This window comes from Macrobrachium nipponense, chromosome 33 (assembly GCF_015104395.2).
Source record: "Macrobrachium nipponense isolate FS-2020 chromosome 33, ASM1510439v2, whole genome shotgun sequence".
NCBI lineage: Eukaryota > Metazoa > Arthropoda > Malacostraca > Decapoda > Palaemonidae > Macrobrachium > Macrobrachium nipponense.
In genome coordinates, this window is record NC_087219.1 from 15,406,452 (window position 1) to 15,418,951 (window position 12,500).

Sequence of the window (12,500 nt, forward strand, 5' to 3'; positions counted from 1 at the left end):
GAGAGAGAGAGAGAGAGAATAAAATGGATGTTCGAGAGAAGGGGTGATAATCAGAAAAAAATTGGAGGAGGAATTGCAATGCGCGATAATGGTAGGGTGCGAGATTAATGAAAGGAGAGAGAGAGAGAGAGAGAGAGAGAGAGAGAGAGAGAGAGAGAGAGAGAGATCAAACAATAAAAGGGCGATGGAAGGGTCTTATAGATTGCTTTAGTTGGATTGGTTTTATTAAGTCTTGAATGTTCTCTCTCTCTCTCTCTCTCTCTCTCTCTCTCTCTCTAACTTACGCGAAGTGAAAAATTTGATTTTGAAGTGACAGAATGCTTGATTGGTATCAACATCATCATTAATGTTACTTTAGTCGACATAATAATGAAAAGAAAAAGGAATTTATTGAGATTGTAATAGGGAAGAGATATTTGAGCAATGAAATGAAAGATAATAGAATTCAAGAACGAACTAACACAGAGAGAGAGAGAGAGAGAGCGAGAGAGAGATGAGAGAGAGACGAGAGAGAGACGGGGGTTGGGGGGGACCGGGTAAGGGAGGAAGGAGAATAAAGGATGGAAACTTTAATATGAATTACTGTTATGGGACTTGGAGAAAGGGCGGAGAGAAAGGGCCGGCCACAGATGCTTTTAAGGGCGTTGGGCGCAATGAGAGAACCCCCGAAGTTAATGTATGGGCGGGGGGCGGAGGGTTGGGAGATTCGGTTGGGGAGGGGGCGGAGGAGGTAGGTGGAGGGTTGCTCGAAACGAGGGTAGATAGAAGTGTTGTCGGAATTTTTATTTACTAAAGGAAATTTGGAGGAGGGGGAGGGCGAGAGGCACTGCAGAGGAACGCCTTGGCCCATTTTGGGGTGCAATGAGAGGACCCCCGAAATAATGTATAGTGCGGAGGCCGGGGTGGGGCGAGAGGGGTGGTAGACAAGGTGAAAGATTTGTGGTGGGAGAGATGGAGGATTAGTTCAGATTTTTTCATGTGAAGGATTTTTTAAAAATTTTATTTTGTGAGTATGTGGGGGGTTGGGGGCGGGACTATCCCCCGGGACATATTGAGACATTTTTAGGGCAATGTGAGGCCCCCAGATTTAAAGCGTGATTGGTGAGACCCCAGATTAAATGTGTGATTTGTGAGACCCCATTTTAAATGTGTGATTGGTGATTGAATGTGTGATTGGTGAGACCCCCAGATGAAATGTGTGATTGGTGGATTGGTGAGACCCCAAATTAGATGTGATTGGATTATGTGTGATTGGTATTAAAGTGTGATTGGTAGGACACCCAGTTTAAATATGTGACTGATGAAACCCCAAGTAATTGGAACGGTGGGGGATGGGGTTTTGGGGGAGGGGGGGAAGTGGAGGAAGGAGGCTCAGGAAATCTAGAAAAATGGTGATAGAGGGAAGTTTCACCCAACTTTTATTTACTAAAATTTTTGGGGAAGAGGACGCCGGGGTCGGGGGCGGAGGGTGTTGGCGCATTCCCCTACGACTCGTCACCAATAAGACCATCTTGCAATTTCCAACCAGCGGGGTGTATGACGGACCCCCCTCCATAAATTTCGTGGGAGGGTTTTGATATAAAGACAGAAGGGGGCTTTCGGGCCGAATATATATGTGGGATTAAGCATGAGAGTGTATTTAATGGCATTTTAGAAGCCATTAGACTCATAATTCCTACATTGCGTTCGTGTTGTTGCGAATGGCAGTTTGAATCAGTTACTTGCGTATATTGCAAACGGGTACTTATTTTGGTTTATGTTCAGTTTTAATATTATTTTTGAATCATTATGCATTTCCAGTTTAATTTTATTTTTAGTTGTTATGTATCCTTATTATTCATTATTGCATTTTTTGTTAGTCTTTTCGTCCACCCCTGTGCCTTTTTGGTCTTTTCTGAATAATAATAATAATAATATAATAATAAAATAATAAAATAATAAGAAGAAGAAGAAGAAGAAAGAAGAAGAAGAAGAAGAGAAGAAGAAGAAGAAGAAGAAGCAAAGTGTGGACTCTAAAAGAGGCAGGATCACCCCGGAACCCCACACTATAAATACCACCCAGTCGGATTGAGAGGACTGTGGTAGACTCACACAAAAAATAATAATAATAATAATGATAATCAGACGCAAACATTTAAATGGAATAAACTTAATACTCCTTTTGAGAAAAAGAACGCAAACAACGGATTACAGAGAATAACGCGATAATAAATAAATAAGGAGAGAAGGCAGACCAAATTGAAAAATTCTGTGGCACGCAAACTAACTCCGTAATAATAAATGACCCGACAGATGAACAATATCGCAGAGCTGACGTCCGTCGTCGTAATACGAAGACGTGCAGCGCCATGAAGAGCAAACGTTGGTGCTATTGCTTTGTTCTTGGATGGCGAGTATGCTCGATTTCCAAAGCTCTCTCTCTCTCTCTCTCCTCTCTCTCTCCCTCTCCCTCTCTCTCTCTCTCATCTCTCTCTCTCGTCTCATAAACGGACTACGAGCATCGGGCATTAATAGCAACAAGCACACACAATAAACACCGCTCCCGAATATCCATATAGTAGTTGCCTTTTCCCCCCTTTCCGGTTTTGATTTAGGGTGATTGGCGTGGAGATTACTTATTCCATAAAGATATAAAAAACGACTCGAGCGCCCTCTCTCTCTCTCTCTCCTCTCTCTCTCTCTCTCTCTCTCTCTCTCTCTCTCTCTCTGATAGTGACGAGACTTCGACGTGGCGCGAACAGGAGTTACGGGGATTGGCTCCGTAATTACTTGTTTTGAGGGAGGGAGGGAGAAGGGATGCCATATGATGAACTGTAGAATGGCCTGCAGAGGATTTGGGCGTGTTCTATGGGATAGATAGAAGGGGTGTGATTGCACATGTCAACGCGGGTTTTGGGGGGAGATGATTTATTCACCTGTGTGTGTGTGGTTGTGTTTGTATTTTCCTTCAGCGCAATGGGGAGGTGATTTATTCAACTGTGTGTGTGTGTGTGTGTGTGTTTGTGTTTGTATTTTCCTTCAGCGCAATGGGGAGGTGATTTATTCAACTGTTGTGATGTGTTTGTGTGTGTAGTGTGTGTGTTGTGTGTGTGCTTTGTGTTTTCCTCAGCGCAGTGTGGGAGGTGATTTATTCAACTGTGTGTTGTGTTTTTTTTATTTTTTCGGTCCAAGTTGGGTAGAAGCCATGCGTTCACCCGTGTGTATCAGAATGCCCACAATTAGTTATGTAGCCTAATAATTATAATTTGTGTGCCAAAATATCAGACAAAACAAGCTTATCGGCGAAAGAAGGTATTGAAATATGTGCTTGTAGTGTGTATATATATATATATATATATATATATATATATATATATATAATATATATATATATATATATGTCGGTTTGCGTTAACAAAATACCTCGAGAACGGATGGACTGGCTTCAGTAAAACTAGAAGAGTAAATATTCACGACGGGGCAAGGTGGTTCGAGAGAAAGTGATTACCACCTTGTGAAAATATCATGTTTGCACCGCTGTCGGTCTGTTTGATGATTTACCTTTATGGAAACCATCTTGCCTATTGTGAGTGAGTGGGGGCATGCTTTCTGTTGGTTGCGCGCTTGTTTCAAAGAATGAGTCGGGGGCGATTGTTTTATACCAGAATGCTGTATATGCATATTAAATTCATCGAAAATGGTTTCAGAACGATTATTATTGGCGCTTGACAGTATACGTATTCAATATATTGCTGAAATCCCTGGAGAAATGGTTTACATTCATTCGCAAAATATATTGCAGAATATCCGAGGAGGTCGGACTCTTGCAATATTCGTGTAAATTGACCTTCAATAACCCGTATTTCAAATGTGAGGAATTCCTGAAGTATCAGAATCCCAAGACGTATCAATTCGTCCGGAATATTTAAAAGACAAAGGAAAGTTATTATAGAAGCCACGATTTAGCCCCAACCCCATCTCCTCCCTCCTACATCAGCCATTCAGAGCAGATATATTGAAGTCGAGAGAAAACTCATTAGAAAAACACCATTGATGTATCACAAGCGAGGAATGGGCTGCAACAGATGCAGCTCGGATCTGCTGCTGCTGCAATCTGCAATGATGCAACGCCCATCTTTTGTAATCTGCATTGCAGCAGTTAAGCAAGATGTAAGCTCTCTGAGAAATACCACAATGCAAAGGTTCATGACTACTGGCTCGATTTAGAAAAATTAATGTGACTCTTTTTATTCTTTTTTTTTTTTTTTGTCGTTTTGGGCAGAAATACAAAAAATGGGTTGTTGTATGTGTGTGTGTGTACATGTGGAAACGCGTTCACATATTTGCACAAACATTTTGCGAGTATGGGTGCGTATGTGTCTTTGTATGTGATTTAGGAATTTCGTAAACTGTACCTATTAGAAAACCTGTAAAACTAGCGTGAACTCTAAAGGATTTTTGAAATGTGAATAATAAGCCATTTCACCAGAGAGAGAGAGAGAGAGAGAGAGAGAGAGAGAGAGAGAGAGAGAGAGAGAGAGGTGTAATCCCCATAAAGAAGGAAATATATAACATACGCTTGTTTAACCCTTTCAGAGCAAATTAACAGATGGCGAGCGAGCGAGCGAGCGCATAGAGAGAGAGAGAGAGAGAGAGAGAGATGAGGTCTCCCCTCTCACACATACAGCACTGATTCCCCCCTCTCAATAATAACAAGGAAATTACAGGGGCGTCACCTTTCCTCTTGTGTCATTCATACGGGACCTTTGAGCAATAATCTCTCTCTCTCTCTCTCTCTCTCTCTCTCTCTCTCTCTCTCTCTCTCTCTGATTTATGACCCCCTGGCATCGTCAATATCTGTCGGTCCTTGTGAAGTTCTTTGTTCCTTGAAGGGGAGGGGGGGAGGGGGGGGGGGGATGCTAAAGAGCTGTTTAATAGGAGAACTGGCTATCTTTTGCCGAGCTGTTTTGTAGGATGTCAGTGGTATCCTTCTGAACTCCTTCCAATCCTTTATAGTCCTATATATTTATAGCTTTAAGCCTGTATAGATAGTTTTGTCACTCAACGCCTTATCCCAATAGTAAGCCTATATATTTGTAGGCCTATATTGATAATTGTCCCCCTCCTTTCACCGTTTGATAGGGTGGCACTAGAGGGGGGCCAGAGCTTTCCTTGTGTCTGGAAGGGATGAGGTTGCTAGCCCCATGACCCCTTCTCTTAGCCCCAGGGCTACACGTTCACAGCTGGGTTGACTGGTGGGCGGCAGGCCGGCATCGAACTTAAGGCCAGGGCTCTGCAGTCATAACTCTGATGAGGTTGCTTGACATATGTCCTATGACACTCTAGTTGTTACACATAACAGATGATTGACTCTTAAGTGTGTAATCCACTGCTTAGGCAGTTCCTCGTTGGACGACTGGTTTTTGCGCTCGCCTCCCAATCTGATGGTCCGAAGTTCGATTCTCGGCTCTACCAACACGGAATCAGAGGAATTTATTTCTGGTGATAGAAATTAATTTCTTGATATAATGTGGTTCGGATTCCACAATAAACTGTAGGTCCCGTTACTAGGTCACCAATTGGTTCCTAGCCACGTAAAAATATCTAATCCTTCGGGGCCAGCCCTAGGAGAGCTGTTAATCAAGCTCCAGTGGATCTGGGTTAACACGAGATAATACGTTGAACTTTTTAACTGCTTAGGCAAACTGAAAATAAATGGGATTTAGACGGAAACGAAACAGTATTCAGAGCCTTAGCACTCTTGTAGGTGCGTATGGCGTGCACGTGCATGTAAATGTTTTATGTGCGTGAGCACGCGCGCGCTCTCATAAATAATTCATATTTGTTTTTCCGCTCGAGCAACTGTCACGGACCAAAACAAATCGAATGATGAGAGCAATTATTTTCCTTCACGCAAGGTGAACAGTCATAATTCGGTTTGCATTTTCTAGTAAGCTCGTTTCATCCTTGTTAAACTGCTCCAGCGCATGTTGCAACGGATTGAGCATTGCATCATCATCATCGTCACTGCAGATTGCAGCAGATCTGAGCTGCATCTGTTGCAGGCCATTTCTCGCGTCTAATACATCAATGGTGATTTTTCTAATGAGCTTTCTGTCTGGCTTTAATGAGCCTACATGGCTGACGTTGAAACTGATGGGTTTGGTTTGTTTCGTGTCTTTTAGAAAATACCTTTCCTTCGATTTTTGAAGTAATTCGGAGGAAATGTGTTGGCTCTGGTATTTAGGTACGATCAGTCAGGTGCTTGCTACCTCTGCTGGATGTAAAAATGACTGGTTTGACTTTTGTGATTTTGCGGTTATTGTAACCTCGCATTCATGCTTGCCTCCTAAGCATTTAAGAGGGACTGCGATACACGCTACGAATAGTTACGAAACTGAGACTGAAGAGAATTGTCTTTTATAAAACAGACAAACATCACTACCTAGAGTAAATTTAATTATAAGCCGTTATTCCCCGGTATTTCTAACGCAGACCTAGAGAGAGAGAGAGAGAGAGAGAGAGAGAGAGAGAGAGAGAGAGAGAGAGAGATGGGAATCGTCTATGACTTACGGCTAAGCAAGTGTCTGGACAAATACAGATTACGAACACTTAAGCATACCCCATCACTGCTACAAAGTGCTGATTCACCCTTAGGCCTGTATCCGCTTATAGACGATTTTCACGGTCTCGGATAGGTCCCCGGGTCCTCTGAGTGGGTTCCCTTTTGTCGAATCTGAAGGCTGCGAGTCAGGAATCACTGGACAAGCCATTAATATTAATCTCGTATCAGCAAACAATACCTTCATCTTGCTAGGGCCTGGCAACCATTCCTACACCCTCGGCTCGTCTTGTTTTGAATTCGAGGGGCTGTCTTGGATTCGAATCGAGTAGGGGTTTCGTAATTCTGAATTCACTTCGGTTTGTATGCTTGGATTGCGGGAATTAAGGATACAAGTGTCCGGAAGAGTGTTTTAACGCAGTGACCGAACGCTCGTAAACGGGTAGTGAACGTCTCGAGCCACCAACGGGATGCCGAAGTCAGCGCGGACGCGTTCGGACGACGCGCTCCATGACAATATGGAATGATGAATAAGAAGTCAAAGTGTTCAGGGGATCAGATGTCACCCGTTGCTTGTTTAGCATGGGGGTTAGTCTCGTCTCGCGGACTTCACGTATATATCTGACGTCAGGGAGTGACGGGCGATGTCCTTTGACGTCCATTAGCATTTTGGGTTAGAGAGGTGTGGGGAGGTTAACCCATAGAGGTCCTGGGTTGGATTTTTTTTTTTTCTCCATGAGATGGCCATCTGTGGGTATGATTTTGCGCTGTCGAAATTTTGTGTAGAAGAATGATTGGTAATTTTTTTCTCTTTTATGCCGTATGGTTTCAGCTGTCGGAAAAGACCGACTCTGCTTGATAAGGATTTTGATATTGAACAGATTGGTAATTTTTTTTTTAAATACATATATCCGACAGAAGAATTTAAATTTTTTTTGTCCCCATTTTTTTTACTATGTATTGGTAGACTGGTTTTTACTAAGTTTTTTCCTTATTTTTTTTTATTTAGACATCAGAACTGGGCGTGAATGTGTATTTCTTAATATCTTATTTTCCTTCAGTATATAGACATAAATTGACCTCCTTAAACGATGATTGACTAAACTGACCGAAATTTTATAAGTTTAATATAATTTCCCTAATCTTTAAAGGGAGATATTGTTTATGTTTCAAATGTATTGTTATATGTGGAAAATAATTTTCAACTTGCGTTAAAAAAAAAGAAGAAAAACAGTAAAAAATTTCTTAGAATTGCTTTTTTTGAGGTGATCCAATTGTATATAATAAATTGACCGAAGGTTATCGTAATATGATGTGAAACGCTTTAGCAGCTGCAATATTCATAAATCGACTGAATTGCATGAGAATTGTGACTCTAATGCTGAGAATCACTCTCAGCTGCAGTGTGAATACTCGAGCTGAGTGAATTGGCGAAATTCCTTTCAGCGTTCAATCGACGTACATTGACACAGGTCTTTACCCCTTTCGTTCCTTTTACTGTACCTCCCTTCATATTTTTTTTTTCCATCTTACTCTCTTCAACCCCCTCCCAACGATTGTTTTATTGTGCAACCGCTTTGAGGCTGTCCTCCTGTTACACCTTTCTAACCTTTTACTGTCAATTTCCGTTTCAGCGCTGAATGACCTCATAGGTCCCAGTGCTTTGCCTTTGGCCTAAACTCTGCTTTCAGTTCAATTTATACAGGTCTTTTTCTCGTTTTAGTATTTCAACATTTAAATTGTAAATTACTCAGTCGACTTACATCTACACAGGTCTTTTACTCGTTGCAATATTTCAACATTTAAATTACTCAATCGACTTACATCTACGCAGGTCTTTTACTCGTTTCAATATTTCAACATTTAAATTGCTGAGACGGCTCAAATTTCGCTCGGTATCTAAATTGCCCCAATAGCAGCAACTCTCTTGCCGTCCCAATTGCTTGATATGCGAGATAGTCTCAGACACAAGACCGCAGATGACGGTGGAGGGTGGAACTCGACCTCACGGAGGTAGGTAGATTCGAACGCTTTAAAAACGTGTTCTCCTTCATGTGAAGGGCACACAGTGGCTGCCTTTGTCATGGTATCTCGGTTTGACTAGATTAACCTCCGTAGTATGTATAAATATATATATATATATATATATATATATATATATATATATATATATATATATTTTGCCGAGTTCAGTCAGCCAGTCAGGTGTGGCTAATGGTCCACGCGCCCATTGATTATCATATTTGCTAGGTCCGTGGATCGCTCCTGGCTTATCACCCCCACCAGTCGACCCAACTGTTGAATTATATATATGTTATATATATGTATATATATATATATATATATATATATATATATATCTATATAAAAATCTTGCCAACTGAAGTGGAAGCGGAGGGAAGAGAATCTCACACCAGCGAAGTGAATGGTGATGGAACGAGGGGGGAAGCGATCTCACCCACCGAAGTGGAAGAAGTCGAACTGAAAAATGTGAAGTGATTCTCCGAGTGAAGTGGAATCGGAGGAGGGCTGGGGAGAGTCTCTTTCAAGGATAGACAGTGAAGCGGTCATGGATAGAGATGAATGAGGTCAACGGTAGACAATGAAGCGGTCAAGGATAGACAGTGAAGAGCGCATTGATGGACAATGAAGCGGTCAAATATAGACAGTGAAGCGTTCGAGGATAGATAGTGAAGCGGTCAAAGACAGAAAACGAAGCGGTCAAATATAGACAGCGAAGCAGTCAAGGATAGACAACGAAACGGTCAAATATAGATGGTGAAGCGGTCAAAGACAGGCACTGAAGCGGTAAGCCGAAAGGACGTGAAGTGAATCGGATGAGGATGCCATCTTCCAAATCGAAGTGGAAGCGGGGAGAGTTCTAGAACAAGGGGGACCGGGAGGGGAGGGGTGGTGAAATCTTCATAAAAATTAGCGGACTAGAAATTGAAAAGCCTGGAAAGCGATCTTACTTACGTCACTGAAGTTGGAAGCGGGTTGGAATGGAAGAGGGGGGGAGGGGGGATATGGGGTGGGGGAGGGGGGGTGGGGACATGAGACCCCCGGTTGAAGGTTACCGTCGGCAGCAATAACATTAATCCCACGACTTAATCTAATTACGGAGCGCGACTTTGAGATTACACTCTGGGGACGATGATAGTCGCATATCTATCATGGAGCGAATTTGAGTGACTTACTCCTCTTGATGGAGCGATTGTATGTCATTCGGAACCCCCCACTCCCCTTCCTTCCGATATCCTTCCTCCCCCCACCTCCCCCCCCACCTCTCTCTCTCTCTCACCATTCGCTTTTGGCCTCCATAATTCACATTGCAGGGGGATCATATATTTCTCGCTTTTCTTGGTTTATCTCTTAATTGCATTATGTTTTATCTTACTTTTTGCTATCTTGCTTAATTCTATCATGTGGTCGTGTATTTACGTAATTATTTCTATATACATTTATCTTCATTTGCCCATATTTTGAAATTCTGTAATATATTTTTATTTATTACGTATTTTGTCTAGTTATTCACTCCTGGTACCGTATAACAATTCTATGATTATTATTATTATTATTATTATTATTATTATTATTATTATTATTATTATTATTATTTTGTAATAAAAAAATATTGTCACGTAGTGATCTACACAGTAATTTCAACAGCTAACTGTTTTTACAAACAATTACAGAGGTTTTGTTGATATGATTACAACTAATTCCAGAGTCTTTATGACAAATAATTCCCGAGTCGTAATTACAAATAATTCCCGAGTCTTCATTCTTGAGGTCACTCCAGCATTGTCCACAACAGCGCACAAAAACTCACAAGATGAATTTTGCATGACCCGCTAAATAAATCAAGTCACGTAGATTACTGTATTAATATGCATTTGTATCGAATATCAGAGAATGTCATATCCTGTATAATGACGCTGAATACTGTATAAATCAATTGCAACCTTTATCTATATTCTATTGATGGCGGAGGGGAGGTCATCACGACGCATGCGTAATGAAATGGGTATATATATATTGTGTATTTTTCGTCATGACAAAGAGGCGGATTCAATGGTTCAGGGAATACGGAAGATTGGAGGGAATTCAGCAGTCGTTTGGAATTGGTTGCATTGAGTAATTCTCTCTCTCTCTCTCTCTCTCTCTCTCTCTCTCTCTCTCTCTCTGATGAAGGAGGATCTTCATCGTTCCTTTCCACGTCTTGGTTCCTGTCATTCCTTTCATATCCCTTCTTCCTCCTCTTCTCTTCTGTCTCTCCTTCTCCCCCGCACCTCCCCCCTCTCACCAACCCCTCCACCCTCCCCCTCCCCCCTCTCCTCCCCTCCCCCTTTTCGACTCTGACGTGCCATCTATCTTCGTCAGGAGCCGAAGAATACGAGGCGAATGTCTATTGTCCTCGGCTCGCCGACGGACGGACAAGGCGTTTCAAGGTGTTGAATTCGACTCTCCCATTAGAAGATGGCACACCTTTGATCAGCAACAACCTCCCTCCCCCCCCCCACCTTTCCCTTTTCCCCTTCCCCCTCACCCCCTGCCCCATTCTTCCCTCTCCCTTTCCTACTCCTTTCCATGGTGTGTACCCCCCTCCCTCCAACACATACCCTTCTTACTCCTTCCACAGACGTATATTCCTCCCCCCTCCCCTCGTTCATTCCACCCTCCCATCTCCCTCCCTCCAATTCCCTCCCCGCAGCTTCTTTCGGTATGTGCCCCCAGCCCATACCCACATACAACCCAACCCTTCATACTCCTTCCACAGGCATATTCCTCCCCTCCTCTGACTTATTCCGCCTGTGGGGCCTCTTCCCACTATTCCCCACATACCCACAGTCCCTTCTGGGGGGTGGGAATCGCCTGGGAGGGGGGTTGGTGTTTGGGTAACACCTTCAATTACCCGTATGCGAGCGTGACTGCACGGGTTTTTGTAAACGTCGAGAGAGTTTTTTCATATATACATATATATATATATATTTTTTTTTTAGTTTTTCGAGAGTTCAACCTCTTGGTTTAGGCATTGTATTGAGTCTCGGCCTCTTTTGTTAATGAAGGGTCCAGGTTTGACACTTCCTGGTGGTTCAACGTTGTTTCGAATCAACCTTGCTTTGTTATCAATCGAAGTACTGAGCTCAGGAGTCTTTGGAGATTTTCTGTTCAAATGTATTTTTTTAAAACTGCAGCTAAACCTTCCCGGTGTGTTATGTTTCGTCATGAAATAGAAGTAGATTTGTTATGATATTCTCTTATAATCTTTTGGTGAGTTTGAAGCAGCTAGTCACTCAGCTTTTCCATGATTGCTTGAACCCCGATAACTGGCCTCTATTATTGAAGCTATTAAGATGGAACATTATTATTATTATTATTATTATTATTATTATTATATTATTATTATTATTATTATTATTATTATTATTATTATCGGAAGAAGACCTTCTCTAATCAAAAACTTTTTACAACAGAATTACCAACGCAGTGGCATCCATACGGGCATGTTAGTGTTGTTGTTATTATTATTATTATTATTATTATTATTATTATTATTATTATTATTATTATTATTATTATTATAGATGCCCCTCCATTGCGTTCATAAAATTAAACATTTTATTTTAAAATACCACTGCTACTATCACCATTTCCAATACATATCTACTTCCAAGTTACGAGATACTCTTTGTAACATTAAAATTCCTTCGACTTGACTTTCTTGAATGTTTTTTAAACTCACATTAGCCTGCGCACCGTACGTGGTGCACATCTAAGGCGAATGACGACACTGCCGCCGATGATTTATTTACGTGGGCGATATAAATGAGCTCTGTCCTGCCAAGATGTCTTGGATACTCTAGTATGAGTGCTCAGTCTCCCTTTTATTCTAAGAGCGTCCTAGCAGCAGCCTTTCTTGCATCTATTGATATCTCATGTCGTCTATTGTCAGCTG

General features: G+C 41.8%; 1 protein-coding gene across 2 annotated transcripts in view; it reads left to right on the top strand.

The window, feature by feature from the left end:
- The window catches only part of LOC135202958 (la-related protein Larp4B-like), a 129,633-nt gene that overhangs the window by 45,617 nt on the left and 71,516 nt on the right, over positions 1–12,500 (top strand). The window contains exon 1 of one of the 2 annotated variants that reach the window (XM_064232471.1): positions 8,479–8,554. The exons of the other annotated variant lie outside the window; for it this stretch is intronic. The gene's annotated coding sequence lies outside the window, so the exon portion shown is untranslated. Of the gene's footprint in view, positions 1–8,478; positions 8,555–12,500 lie in introns of those variants that run through there. 2 annotated transcript variants of the gene reach the window in all.